This window comes from Meleagris gallopavo, chromosome 11 (assembly GCF_000146605.3).
Source record: "Meleagris gallopavo isolate NT-WF06-2002-E0010 breed Aviagen turkey brand Nicholas breeding stock chromosome 11, Turkey_5.1, whole genome shotgun sequence".
NCBI lineage: Eukaryota > Metazoa > Chordata > Aves > Galliformes > Phasianidae > Meleagris > Meleagris gallopavo.
Genome location: NC_015021.2, coordinates 15,307,019 through 15,319,106, shown reverse-complemented (window position 1 = coordinate 15,319,106; position 12,088 = coordinate 15,307,019). Strand labels below are relative to the sequence as shown.

The 12,088-nt window shown below is 53.1% G+C and overlaps 1 long non-coding RNA gene across 1 annotated transcript; it reads right to left on the bottom strand.

The window, feature by feature from the left end:
- Positions 1 to 4,898: 4,898 nt before the first annotated feature.
- LOC104912676 lies at positions 4,899 to 9,841 on the bottom strand. The gene is made up of 3 exons (XR_794799.3): positions 9,688 to 9,841; positions 7,862 to 8,059; positions 4,899 to 5,739 (listed from the first exon to the last, which is right to left on the bottom strand). It is a non-coding gene; the product is annotated as an uncharacterized LOC104912676 (long non-coding RNA).
- Between the last annotated feature and the right edge of the window lie 2,247 nt (positions 9,842 to 12,088).

Below are 12,088 nucleotides of genomic sequence, written 5' to 3'. Positions count from 1 at the left end.
TTCTGCTATTAGTCATTAGCTCATGCTCCAGAGCACATGGCCTCACCTCCCCTCCAGGCACCTTCTCTTTACCTGCCTTGACTCACCGAGCTGCAGGAACTTTTATTAGCTGCAGAAATGTCGGTTCTTCTTCATAAATCTCACAAAAATCTCTGCCCTGCTGTATCTTAGGGCAGTGGGTTCCATACATCCCTCACGTGGTTGCGTAAAAGTGAATTTCTCACCAGTTTTCTGTCTTTGGATTCAGCCTCAGCCCCGAAGTGGGGACAGGAGGTGCCCACCCCTGCAGGATGTGGGGCCGTCTGGGTGCCAGGATGAGCTCCAGCTCTCCGGTAATGAGCTTAAAGGGGGGACCGGGGCAGCCTGACAGCAATCTGCCTGTTGCAAAAACTTCCTTGCTGGCGGCACTGGGGCTGAAGCGGTCTCCCAGGGCAAAGCTTGGGGTGGTGCCAGGCAGAGAGAGGTGGGGGTTTGGGAACGGGCCCAGCTGAGGGGGGGTGTGGAACAGGGGAGCGTTTGTCTTGATTTAATCTGACACTCCAACTGGAAGGGGTGATTTGTAGCTGCACGCGTTTAAAAACCTCCTCGAGACAGGGAAGTGGAGGCAATAGTAGGCTTGGGTGCCAGATCAGATAAGATGCTGTGGGTAATGCCTCTACCTTCCTCCTTTTTATCCAGCTTTATCTCCTAAAAATTCCGATGGCTCAAAGTCCTCTGCTCCTGGCTCCATCTCCAGCATCCCACATGCAGCAAGGCAACCAAACCCCACGAGATGTGCTTTGCTGCGTCAGGGCTCCCAGCATGGCTCACTCTGTGCCCATATTGAGCATGGAGAGGTGTGAGGTGACACCTCAGTGGGGTGACCCATACCCCCACAAGACAAACTGGGGACGTGGAAGGAGCCAGTGTCCTGCAGCCGGCCCTTGGTGGGCACTGGGGTGGCCCTGGGGAGGCTCTGGGAAGCGTTGGCTGGGATGAATGTGTTTTGGCACCAGCCCTAATCCTTTCCTGCCAACGTGCTGATTGGAATTGAATTTCCAATAGGAACAATTGTGGGGCTCCTATCTGCAAGCCAGAGGGGAGAGATAGAGATTTTTATCATGCTTCACAGTTATTCCTTTCATTTAAATAGAAAGGAGCAGCCGCTAACAGCGCTCCAGCTCTGTGGCTCTGCCCCATGGCCACGCTCTGGTTGTGATGGGCTGGAGCTGACGTGAGCATAGTGTGTGTGTGTGTGTGTGTGTGTGTGTGTGTGTGTGTGTGTTGGGGGGAGGGGGAGAGCAGTGGTGCTCCCCATCCCCTCCCAGCTCCATGCAAAGATGCCATGGCTTCAGCCCGGCCCAGTTGCTCTTGGTGGAGCTTTGCTGGACCTCCTCCCTCCCTCTGGCTTGGGGGCTTCAGGGCTCTTCGCACCAGAACTGGGATTTTGCTCAGTCAGTTCCTCCTGCAGCAGCCACCCCCTCCGTGGGCTGGATGGCCTCTGCAGATGGATGGGGGTTTGCCAGAACCCTGGCACCTCTCCCCAACCCTGGCCATGCTCTCACTGCTTATTTCCCACCTCCTCTACGTGGCGGTGACCAAATCAGGGCATGTTCCCCACTGAGACCGGCGCGTGGGGAGGGTGCTGGAGGCGAGATGCTTGTTTTTGTAGCTCAGAACAATGTCTTCCTTTTTTAATTCTATTTTCTTTTTTTTCTTTTCTTTTTTTCCTCCTGCTGCAGTGCAGTGCTCCTGCCTCCGTTACAGCCCCCAGTCCTGGTCTGCAGACAGCCGTCTTGCCAGCTCTCCCTGCGTTTGTTTAGGCATTTCCCCATCACCCCCAGCATTCACTGGCTTGAACCTCGTGCTCACTCTGAACGCCCTCCCGTTTTTCCTGGCTCCATCTCCGCTTTATCGGGGCCGCTTTGAGCTCTGAACCTGCCTTCCCATGCAGTGGTGGAGCCAAGGCAGCTCTCCCGCAGCTGGGAAGGTGAACTGTGGCCATTTGGAGCTGTGCACAGATGCGGGATGGAGCCAGGGACGCCTGTCCCACTGCCCCTTCCTCTGACGCTTCCTATCCTCAGTCCTTAACAAATTGAGGCTGTTCCGCTTGAGGTGAATGCCCAGGGAGTGCCGCTGCTTGAGGATAAAAAAAAAATAGACAAACAGGGTCGTCAGCGTGCCCAGGGGAAAGAAAACATCCCTGAGAGCCGGGGGGAAGCGGCACGGTGTGGCTCTGCACTGCTTCCCCCACCACTCCGTGCTATTGTTGCCGTTCCCTCTTTTGACCCGAGCAGTTTGCAAATATTTTCAGTCCTGCCGGTTGTTTCCATCAGCAAGAAAAATCAATGACACAGCCACAGAGCTGTGGCAGAGCCGGCTCTTCACTAAAAACAGCACCGCTTCCCTAAACGCGGCTCCACCTGCTTCCAACCCAATGCTCCCCAAAGCCACCCCAAAATTCCCCTCCTGGAGCTGGTGCTGTGGGCACCCAGCCTGCCCTGCAGCTCCGACGGCATCCTCCTCCTTCCCAGCGCCGTGCCCCAGAGCTCGCACCCGGCCACGGCTCGGCGCTTCCCGCTAATGGGGAGGCTGCTATCATTTCATCCAGTCGCCGGATAATTTGCCAGGAATGCCTATTGATTTCCTCCACTCCTCCGCGCGGCCAGGGGGAAATAAGAGCCATTCGTCATTGCATTATGTAACGGTAATTAAAAATTACTAGTTAACCTCAACCAAAAATTGAATAATTTGAAATAAAATTAAATAATTCTAGGTAATCAGTACTAAATGAGACCATTATTTTACTTATCAGTAACTAAAAATTACCCGGCGTTTCTCCTTGTTTGGATGCTCTTCCTCCCCCTCTGTGTCAGTAGAGCCTTTCTAATTTGTTTTAATTGTTAATTTTAATGAGTAGTGTTTTTCTGATAACATTTTACTGTGCTTTTTGTTGTTGTTTCTTTTTGAGATGGCTTTCATTGCGCTGCACAAAGCCTGGAGCACCTCAATGTGGGAGCAATTTGGAAGCTAAATTATTATTATTTATTTAAATCAAGCCCTCCAGCCTCTGTAACCATTTGGCTGGTGCTGTAATTGCTGTGCCAGTGTGATGGAAGCGCTCGGTACCCACCTCTCTCTGCCACGGGGCTGACTTAGGAGCGCCTGGATGCTCTTCCTCACTGGTGTCATCCTGCATGGTGTGTCCTCTGCCACCAGTCCTGGGCTGGTTTTGGATGCAGAGCTGTTCTTTCACCAGGTTTTGTGCTCGAGGTGTGCGGTGATGGTCTGGGGTGCTGTCTCACTCGGAGACTTTGGGTGAGAGCATTTTGCCTGCTGTTGGTGGTGGTGATCTGGGTGTTGACGTTGTCATGGTGCCGACCTTGCCAAAGCTCAGGAAGCATGTGGACAATTCTCTCAGACATATGGTCTGATTATTTTGGGTGGTCCTGTGTGGAGCCAGGAGTTGGATTCAGTGATCTGCCTGGGTCCCTTGGGATATTCTGTGATAGATTATTTTGGAAGGGGAGGTGTTTCTTGGATGCAGCTCAACCCCACGAGCTACCCCATAGCAGCCAGTGCCTGTGTTTGTTCAATGTGCCTCAAGTGAGCCCAGTGTGCCATGGCCTCTCCTCTTTCCCAGCCCCTCTGTTGCTTCCCACGACACTTTGGGTCATGGCTACCAGCTGGGACAGCAGGCAGGGGACACCTTCCTTCCCATAGGGGAGTGCTGGGATCTGCATCCCCTCTGCTCTGCACAAGGGTTGTCACCTCCCCACTCTGTGGCACGGCGCAGTGTGCGCTCAGCCGGGGATGATGCTGAATTCCTTGCTGCTGCTGGATTGCATTACAGCCTCCTGTCTGCAGCAATTTGCTATGCGCCATCGCCCTGGGGGCACAGCAGGCTGTTCTGCTCGCTGGGTTTCTTCTTGGGAGCTATAGAGATGCCTTCTACCCAAGGGGCAACACATGGAGAAGCCCTGGGGGTGCTGATGGGGTTGGAGCACACTCGGGAGCCTCAAGGCTGTTGCTGGCCCTTTAGAAAGGGATCTGGAAATCTCCTGTCCCTGGTTGTTTCCCATGCCCTGCTGGGTGTCTCTGCAGAGGATGGAGCCTATAAAATGTCCTTACAGCATCCACTTAGCAGGGAGCAGCCCTCAGCCTGGGATAGCTCACGCTGCATGAGCTGACCAAATAGGAGAGCAGATGGAACGAGCGAATCATCTGAGGGTTTTTGCTTTTTCTCTGTTTTAATGAGACCCTCTTCTCTTCTTCCCTTCCCCGGAGCTCTGGGAGAGAACAGTCTGGGAAGCTCGGCCGGATGCCAGAGCTGCCTCCGCACCCGGTGCTGCTCTGCTTAACCCTGGAGCAGCCCCAGTCAGAGGGGCTGGGGTGGGAGCTGGAGGGGCATCCCCAGGATGTGCTCAGGCAGCCCAAATACGTATAGCTAACTCATTCCTGCAAGCTCCTCTCCTCTCCATGTGCTTGATGCCCCAGCTTCCAAAATCCGAGTGTCCCCATAAAACCTGTTTGGTGCTGCTGGGTAATTCTTGGCACAAGCTGCTGTTCACCCCCCACCAGACCCCCACTTCTTCCACTCTGCCAACCTGATAGCCCCACTCACTGGCTCTGTGGCCAGCCCCTGCCCTCTGCTGCTGAGAGCTGGAATTCCAAGCCGAGGCTAAGCAGCCCCAAATCGTGGGGTGCACAGGGAGACGTGCCAGGCATTGAGGTTCAGCCATTGTGGGGCCTGCGTGGCCCCATAGGGCTCCTCCCCACCTCGCACATCTCACGCCCAGCAATGCTTTTGTGTATGCACTTGGCATTCATTTCCCTTTGCTTAATTTCATCCCATTTAGAGCTAGTAAAACTACTCCCTGCAAGCAATTTATTCGACAAATGTAGCTGGCACTTGCTGTTGCCGAGTTGTCCAGGAAGAGACCACAATTTTTAATGATTTTTTTCCATTCAGTGAATGCTCTTTATGACTGTAGCTAAGCTCAGGGTTGTTCATGAATGGCAATGGCAGCACAGTAAAGAAAATATCCGGTGAAGTATTTGAGCTGTGGAGCCTCAATGCCTAGAGATGTGGTGGATGCTCCATCCCTGGAGACGCTCAAGGTGTTCGTATGGGGCTCTGAGCACCTGATGGAGCTGTAGGTGTCCCTGTTCAGTGCAGGGAGTTGGATCAGATGGCCTGTAAGTGTTCCTTCTAACTTAATGGTTCTATGGCTCTGTGAACTGCAGCACAAAGCTGGGCACCTCATAGCACTGTGCATTGGTTCTCTGCCCTCAGTGGAAGGCCTCAACCACCTCCACTTCCACCCAGAACCAAACTCATTCAATCATTCCATAAATGTGTCTGCTTGAAGAAAGGAATTCATAGTTGGCCCTGGGCCATTGACTGTACAGCAGCACCCAGCCATGCTCCCAGTCTCTGGAGGTGCCCAAGGACCCCATGCCAATTGCTTGATTCTGAGCCCTTTGGCCTTTTCTTGGAAATCAGCCCCTGAGCCCCACAATCCAACGGAGTTTCTCTTTATTCTAATTGTGACAGCCGGTTGGGAACACTCCCTGTTGCTTGCTGGGGGAGGGGTTGGCCAAAACCTTCCTCTTCTGGAGCAGTTTTATGGGAACTGCATGATGAGGAAAAGATGGTGAGGGCTCACCGTTCTAATTAGGGTTGGTTCTGTCTTGCAAGAGGGATTGGAGGGCCGTATTTATGAATACGAGTCGGTTCAGAAAAATTCTTAGCGCCATCTGTTTGAGAAAGAACAGGAAGAATTTCAATATGCTTTAGACCTTGAAGAGTGATGTTTGTATAACAGGCTCATAAAATCAATTTCTAATAGTTACAGGTACCCCCTCAGGAATTTAAATAGTCTGTTAACAAAGTTATTCCATCTGCCAAGCAAATGCATTAAATATGCACGCACCGCGCTGTACGGTGGGCTGCGCGCTCCTCTCTCCGCATGCTCCCTGCAGGCACTGTGCTGATAGCCCTGTTTGAATGGGAGCTCCCTCACCTGCCTTTGGCTTAGCAGAAAAATCATTTTTATGGCCACCTTGTCCCTGAGAGCCAAGCACGGGACTGCTCCATTGCTCCCTGTGCTCAGTGCAGGACTGGGGGCTGCGGGGTGGCAGCAGGGGGTACGCATGGTCAGGCTGTCAACGCGTCACCTGCTAATTCGACACTTTGCATTGAGTGCTGCCTGTGGAGCTGCACGACACCTCACCGACGCCGCCAGGATTGCATTCTGCACGTGATCAAGGATGATTTATAGCAAGGGTTAGGTCGTGCATCCAGAATATTGATGGAGGAGTTTGCTGCCTGTTGTTCTTAATGGCTGTTGCAGCATCGCACCGATTGCTCCCTGTTGGCCCCTGGGAATGGGCTCTGCTGGGGCAGAGCCAGGGGTCCGCAGCACTGGGGTGGCCATGGTGCATGCCCAGGTAGCAGCTCCGGGTGGGCAGCCTGCAGTGCGCTGTGTGTGAGTGGCTGGCCCGTGCCTGTGGCATCCCGTGGTAAAGTTTCCTTTATGCTCTCCTAGTGACAATCCCTTTGTGCTGGGCGGTTTCTCTTTCTTTTTTAATTTAAAAATCTGCATTCCCACTTCCACATAGCTCGTTATCTTGGGCCATGTGATGAGGTGTCCGGGCTCCATCCCGGCAGAGATGATGCAGAACACATTCGCTCCGGCTGTGCGATTGGACCCCCCCTCCCGTGGGGAGCGGGTGGTTTTCATTTCAGCCTCTTCCATTAGAAGCTCTAAGGGGAGCACCATCTATTAACCAAGAACTGCAGGCCTGTAAATTTTGGCAAGGAAAGGCACTTGGAAGCCAATCATCTGTATTTTCTCAGGCCTGATGTCCCTCTCCCGGTGCACGGCCCCGGCCGGCAGGAGGCAGGTACGGCTGCTCCGCTCCGCGCAGATTGATGGTGTCTGCTCCGGAGCCCGCGCCGTCTTCCCTTTCCCTCCCTCCCTCCTTCCCTTTCTGTTTTGTTCCTTTCCTTTTGAGCTGTTTCTGCTTCATTTGGGAGACTCCTTCGGCTGCCAAGTCCTGATGTGTATCTGTTCATTTCCTAGGGCAAACACATTGATCTGTGATTTCTGTTATGATACTGCAGATTCTTACTCCCTTTTTTCTTTTTTTCTCTCTTAACTTTATCCTGCCATCCAGGAGGCGGTTTCTGTGCTACGAAGAGCAGTGTTTCTAGAAAACGCTCGTTTCCCTGACTCATAGCTGTGCCTAATTGTGTACAGAGCCGGCGTCCATCCCTCTTAGTTCCAGTGTAATTGTTTGTGGTGTGCTCCTTTGTGATTGTGTTATTCCAGTAATAACAGGCAGCCTCCTTCCAGATATTTATTCTTTTCATGAACATCAGCATCCTGGCAAAAGGCTGGGCTCTTTTCCATCTCAGCGCTCTACTTCATAGCTCGAATCTGGGATTAATGCTTTGGGGATCTCAGCAAAGACTTTCCTCCTTTCCGCTCCCTCCTTCCTGAAGCGCCGTCTTTCTGTGCTGGGATTTGGGGCTGCTGGACACACGGTGCTGCTGTTGGGGATGCTGCCCGCTGCTCTGCTCGCTGTGTTCACTGCGGCGTTCTGCTCTTTCATTTTGTTGTTCTGCCTCTTTGGCAATAGGGCTTAGTGCTGGTAATGCAACGAAGGGTGGATAATTTGGGGGGCAGAGAGCAGCCCCATCCTCTCTAATTCACCACCGCACCTCCGAGCATGAGGCATCGGTCTTGCAAGACCTCATTTTTCATTCTGGGTCAGTTTTACAGCACACCGGTGTGTGCTCAGCAATTTATGACACAGGGAGAAGGATGAGATCCACATGGCTGAATGTGCCCTGTGTTAAATCCTGACAACTTACTGGGGGAACTGGTGGCAGGACCCTGTCCTCTCCATGGGAGATGTGGTCCTGTACATCCTCCTGTGCTGGCAGAGTGCACACTGCAGCTCTGTGGCTGTGTCGCAGGTGGCGGCGAGGAAGGTACAAAGTACGTAGCTCCCAGATGCAGACTGCTGAGCTGCATGGCATCAGGGCTGCTTCCCAGCCTGGTTCAACCACCTGTGAGCAAAGGGAAAATATTGGTGGTGGGTGCCCAAAACCTCAGCTGTGCCCCAGCGTGGTTCGGTTCTCCATGCCCTGGTGGTGGATGGCTGGGTTCTGGCAGCACTCTGACCCTAAATCCAGGCAACCTGCCACGCTCAGCTCCTGCATCCCTGCCCTGGGGCTGCCCACCCTCAGCACGGGTCATGGCAAGCAGGCGATGGGCCCCCCGCTCTCCCACAGCCCCGGGCGCTGCCGTCACCCTCCCTCACTGCGTGGGAACCGCTCCCAGGGCCGGAGCATGCCGAATTTCACTTTTCAAATGGGGCTCCTGGCACCCCGCCAAGCTGCTCGTCGTGTTGTCAAATATTTTGGCAAACTGAGTCTCTGCTTCAGTCTGAAAGTGCCTTTCGCTAGGGAAACCGCGCTGAGGCGAGCAGTGAGCAGAGCTGGGAGGGGAGCAGAATTGGATGGGATAGAAGGTTGGCTTGGATTTGGTTGGAATGGGATGGGATGAAATGGATTGGCATGTTATTGTGGATGGAATGGCATGTAGAGTTGGGTTGGATTTGGTTGGGATGAGATGGACAGTTAGGTTGAATATGGCTGAGGTGGGATGGCTTGAGATGGGTCGGCATAGTAATGGAATGATGTGGGATGAGATGGAATGGGATGGGATAGAAGGGTGTCTTGCTGCCAGCTTCATCCTGCACAAGAAGTGCCACCCTGGTGTCACTGCATCCATCCCAGCCAAGGCACAGCCGGGCAGAGTGGCCACAGCCAGCAGGGAAGGGGCCAAAAAGTCTCCCGAGGTGACTGCAGTGATTGGTGCCATCAGTCTGAGCGGGGCAAATTGTATTGACAGGAATAAGGAAACACTAAAAACTGGTTTTCAAGTTGCTCTTTTGGCTTTTTGTTCTGAAATTGCTCTGTATTAAAAAGGGAATGAAAGAAGAGAAGGGAAAAAAAGGAGAAAAAAAAAAAAAACAAGGCTCTAAGTAAACTAGAAATAAGGGGACTGTATTTTTTTACCAGCTCATTGGAAAAATGAAACATATTTGTTCTGGGTCAGACCAAAATGAGCAAAGCAATCAGTTATCCACAGCGCCGCGGTGCAGCCTGCCTCCCTTCTGCTCGCTCTCCTGGGCATCTTTGAGTGAATATCCAATACCTTTTTATGATGGCTGAAAGAAAGCATCTCCTGGGAGGAAAAAGCAAGGTGTGATCCCAAAAATTCGGCCGGAGCCATTCCCCCTTGCCGCTGGCCAAGGCTCCTTCCCATCACGTTGTGCGGTGAGCGCGCACGTACCCGCGGCCCTGACACCGCGAGAGGTTTTGAAAGCCTGAGAAATCCTCCTGAAGCCTGGTTTCCGGCCAAAAACCCGAGGTTATGCAAACATATGCCGAGCTCACAACCAGGCTGCGTGTGTTGGATGGAGAGCAGCTTTGCGAGGCAGGTGTGAGATGATGCAGGAAGAGCTGCTTTTGGCGGCTGTGCTGCACGAGGAGTGAGCGTTAGTCTGCAGGACAAACATGGACCTCACCCCATACACTGCAAACACAGCCCTGGGCCCCCCAACCTGCTGTTCTGCCCCCCAAGCCCTATGGAAGTTGCTCAAAAAAAGGGACTTTGGGAGCACACTCACCTTTGTGCTCCCTGGAGGTTCCCAAAATGCAGCAAATCGGTGATGGCCAGTGCTGGACCAGGGTGGGAGGCTCCGTGGAGATGGGGGCCAGGAAAAGAATGAGCTTTGTGGGATGTCTGGGGACAGCTGAGAGCTGTGTCCCACATGGGGCAGAGCAGTGGTATTGCTGGCATGCTGAGCACCTTGTTTGTTAGACCGGGGGCATGTCGCAAGTGCTGCATTGTGCAATGGTGCTTCCAGCTTGCAGGGCTACATTGCTGGGCTTTGCTTTCTGCTCGAGGTCCTGCTCCTTCCTCCCATTCTCTGTGCTCCCATATGATTTTCCTTTTCCTTTACCTTTTACCCAGGATGGGAGGGCACAACCTCAGGCATGAGCCCAGTTTGAGGAACAATTCACTCCCCATATCCTCTGAGACCCCAGTGAACAAACACAAGCTCAGCACAGATTTCTCAGAAGCTTAAAATATTGCACAACTTGGAAGAATTACCGGTGGGAAAATTGCTGCGGCACCCCAGGGAAATGCAGTGCATTGCCACAAAGAGAGGCATCTGAGCTGCTCCTCAAAACGTCTGCAAGAGTTTCTCCATTTGGCTGCCTTCAGATTCTGTGAATCGGCTGAAATCTGCCCTGCCTGAGTTGTGCCCCCACTGCTCCCGGGGATTTTAGTTTTACACTGACACAGCTATTAGGAACCAAAGGAAGGATTTTAACATGGAAAACATAGGGCAAGCACAAACTTTGTGCAACCATGCAGCATGGTGAAGAGTGCCCCCCTCTTTGTTGGGGATGGGAGAATGCTCCTGTACGTGAGTACAGCAAACAGAGGGGTGCAGGCACCCCAGCCCTCTTCCCAAGGGTGCCTCTGCAGCATCTCAAGCATTGTGTTGCCTCATTGCATTGCACTGTGTTGCAATTCATTGCACTTGTTTTCCACTTTGCTGCAGTGCACAGGATCCTCATGTGCCCCGGCTGCACCACGTCCCCACGGTGAGGTCCCCTCCATATTTCCCCTGCAGGGAATGCAGTACCTTGGGAGCTGTTGGCCTCTGGAAGCAATTTAGCACGGGACGTGGCTATTAATTTAAATAGATTACAGAAATTTGAACTAAGCTGCATATAAATCTTCTGACCAGCTCTTTAGGCCTCACTCTCTGTTGTTTACACATTTTTGTTTTAAAGAAGCACTTATTGATTTCTGAAGCTCAGACGCTTTGCTCAGAGCTCACCTCTCCAGGCGCGGTGGCAGCGCTTTGCTCCTGCACACGTATCACCTTTCAGAGCTACTGTGAGCGAGACGCAGATGTTGTTGGGTCTCAGGTAAAGCCATCAAAGGTGGACGCTCAATCAAGTTTGACATCATCTCCAACCTGAAGGCAAACGGCTTGGTTTTGATTAGCAGCCCGCGGGGCCGAGCTGAGCCCGTATCAGCGCTGCTGCTGCTACTCTACCTGAGTTGCAAAACCACAGATGGTAATTATAACGATAAGTGCTTACAGATTTCCTAACAACAAAGATAATTTGTTTGCTCCATGCCTTGTTAGAAGGGGAATTTTGTTCTGGTGGCTGGGTGGTTTGGGGATCAGCCATTGCCCTTTCACCCCTCTGTCCCCGACGTGGCCGCTCCCCTCCGTGCGCTGATGAAATGCTGATCCCACGCGAGGAGTGCCGGCACCACGTAGGGGGGATGCCCTGAGCAGAGGGAGTGCTGCCAAAACCACAGCTTTTCTCCCACCTGAAGGTGAGCCCACGGGCAGCCCCGCGTGGAATCTGCCTGACGGAGTTCCCGTGGACGGCACGGAGCGGGCACTCAGGACGCAGCCTCACTTTCTGGCTCCCTCTGATGACCCTGGAAGGCCGCGGCTTGTTAAGTGCCCGCTTTGCTTTCCAGAGATCCCTTCCGGCTGCCAAGTGTGCTCGGCAAACAAAAGCATTCCTCTCTGCTCCGGGGCCGCAGCGGCCGCCCGTATGGTGAGCAGACGGAGGCGATTAGCGCACACAAGGGCTGCCCCGCTCCTATCCTTGTGCACGGCCCGAGACCCCGGGGAGAAACTGCTGCTGCGGTAGGGACCCCTCCTAAAGTGCCCTTGTACCTCTGCACAAGCTCGCATTAGCCCTGTGCAGGCACAGTACCTGTGGGGTCCTGTTCTTGTTTCCCCTCTTTCCCAGCTTGGATCAGATGTTTTTCTCCAGGCCAGCAGTGCTTGGGGTAACTTGGGAAGGTGATATCGATCTTGTCTGTATTTGTTGCTGTAATGACTCACAAGTTCTGTCTGTGAGCAGAAATGTTTTGGTGGTGCCGGACGGCTAACCTGCATGTCTGGAAGTGTAGGAATTCCAACAGAATTGGGGAACCAGTGTTTTCTTGGATTCCTCAAGGAAATTACACTAATTGCATCAAGC